The sequence below is a fragment of the Serinus canaria genome, chromosome Z (assembly GCF_022539315.1).
Source record: "Serinus canaria isolate serCan28SL12 chromosome Z, serCan2020, whole genome shotgun sequence".
NCBI lineage: Eukaryota > Metazoa > Chordata > Aves > Passeriformes > Fringillidae > Serinus > Serinus canaria.
Genome location: NC_066343.1, coordinates 9,143,649 through 9,146,175, shown reverse-complemented (window position 1 = coordinate 9,146,175; position 2,527 = coordinate 9,143,649).

Genomic DNA, 2,527 nt, shown 5'->3' with positions numbered 1-2,527 from the left:
CTCCGCTGTTTGTTCAGGGGTTGCTGCAGGAGATGGGGCGGGCACAGAAATCTGCTCATTCAAAATTTGATTTCTCCCTAGGTCTGGCCAAGGAAAAAGCCCACCCTAATGTTCCTTTAGGACTGCTAATCAGGAATCAAAATATCCCCGCAGGGCATCACAAACTGCAGGAATTTTACTGCATAATTGTGAAAAACACCTTCCGCACTGGAGTGCTGGGAGTGGTGTTTGTGGCAGCACTTCCAGCCTCAGGTGTGAGCACAGACACAGAACTCAGTGGGTTTGGGCCCTGAAGGGGTGATTGAACCATCGACCCAAACCAAAGAGATTCACCTCTGTGAGTACAAAGTAGCTGCTTATTTTGGGGCAAGTCTGCCCAATTTGAAGACACCTGTTGTAGTTCACCAGTGCTGTGCTCTGACTTGGGTGTCTGAATTTTTACTGGCTTAGCCAGATAAAAAATGGATATTTCAGCACTTTCTTAAGTCAGTAAAACCTCAAAATATTTAGCTGAAGTCAGAGTGAGCAATTCCCTTGTTACAGCTGCATGGTGAGGGAAAGGCTCTGATTCAGATCATTCACTTCTATAGGAATTGATGTGAGAATTCAGTAATTTACATAAAAATGCAGAAGGAATCTAAGAATACTTTCAGAATCCCTCCCGAGGTTTGTGTAGTCCAGTTCTTGGGGGAGGAAGAAGGGACGGGGACTCTTCATGGTGGTTCCGAATCTCCAAATTCCAGAGGGGGAAGGAACATTCAGCGGGCACTGGAGCAGCTCCCGCGGGCGGGCGCTGTCGTGAGGCCTTGTCGCCACCAGGTGTCGCGACAGGAGCGGGAAGGGGGACAGCTGAAACGGAAATGCTCGAGACAAGAACTTGTGGGGCTGTGACAAAGGACACGGGGAAATTTGCGCAAACCGGGGCTGTGGAGAGGCACGAGAGCTGCTCCAGCCTGGATCCTGGCTGGGCTGAGCAGGGGGAGCAGCCCTGGGGGTGCTCTGGGGCAGGGCTGGGACCCCAAACCCTGGGCTGGGCTGGGACCCCAAACCCTGAGCTGGGCCGAGCCCAGAGCCCCGTGCTGGGCCGGGCCCAGCGTGGGCAGCAGGGCAGGGGGGATTCTGCCCCTCGGTCAGAGCCACCTGCAGAGCTGCCCCAGCCCTGGGCCAGCCCAGGAAGGAGCTGGAGCTGCTGCAGCCAGGCCAGAGGAGGCTCCAGGATGGGCAGAGGGATGGATGGAGCAGCTCTGCTGGCAGCCAAGGCTGGCACAGCTGGCACTGCTCCCCCGGGCAGGAGAAGCTTTGGGCTGAGCTCAGGGTGGCCTCGCAGGGCCTGAAGGGGCTGCAGCAAAGAGGGACAGAGACAATTGCCAAGGGCTGCAGGGACAGCCCCAGGGAATGGCTCCCAGGGCCAGAGGGCAGGGCTGGCTGGGACCTTGGCACTGAGGAATTGTTCCCTGGCAGGGTGGGCAGGCCCTGGATCCCTGGCAGTGCCCCAGGCCAGCCTGGACATTGGGACACGGGAAGGTGTCCCTGACATGGTAGGGGGTGGCACTAGATGGGCTCTGAGTCCCTTCCCACTCCAGCCATGCTGTCATTCTGTGGTCGTGCCAGTGCCCAGGAATAGTTTGTGTTACCTGGACCCTGCAGGAAGAACTCAGAGAAAGATGAGCTGAGCAAAAAGTCACCAAATCATTACTAGAGGGGTCTAGAGCCTAAAAATTACATGTTATGTAACCCAACATCCTCCCAAACAGAGTAGAATCCACAGCTGGCCGCATTTTCCACCTCATCACCAACACTAATTAATATTTTCACTTATTAAAGCAGCTGGCCAGCCATCTGACACCAGCAACACCTGACTGAACAATAACCTACGGGAGATGTTTTGTAACACACTTGAGGAAGGTGTTAAGAGGGTGCTCTGTAAATCCATTCTCTGTTCAAACACAGCAGTGAAATCCCTTCTGCCTTAAGGTGAATTTGTCTTCAGGAGGTGACAGCTACAACAAGCTCTCAAGTGGGGAACTGAAAGCTTCCTCGTGGCGCAGGGTTTTTTAAGATTTTCATGAAATCCAAGAGATAACAACCTGTGTGACACCTCCCTAATCCTGAGCACTCAATACAGGGTTACTTCTGCAGCTCTCAGCTTCAGGCTTTTTTTTTTTTTTTTTAAATTCTAGCTGGTAAGAATTTATTGCTAAAAAATGCACCAAATTCCTTGAAACACTTTTAAAAGCCCACATGTTGCTAAAAATAGGTATAAATACCCATACACATGCTGTTCTCTAGAAGAGAGTTTTTTTGAGGAAATAATTGTAACTTCACCATTCAGAGGGAAGAGCAATCGTCCTTCCTTTGTGCTGGCACTGAATTTATACGTGTGCAATATAAATACAGATGTCCAAGCACACTCATGAAACCATCATCACAGCAAACAGGGAGGGGGGAAAAAGTTACTGAGAAAGTTTTGCTGAAATTCAAGGAGTTGCAGCAAGAATTGATACTGATTACTTGACTGTATTGAGCT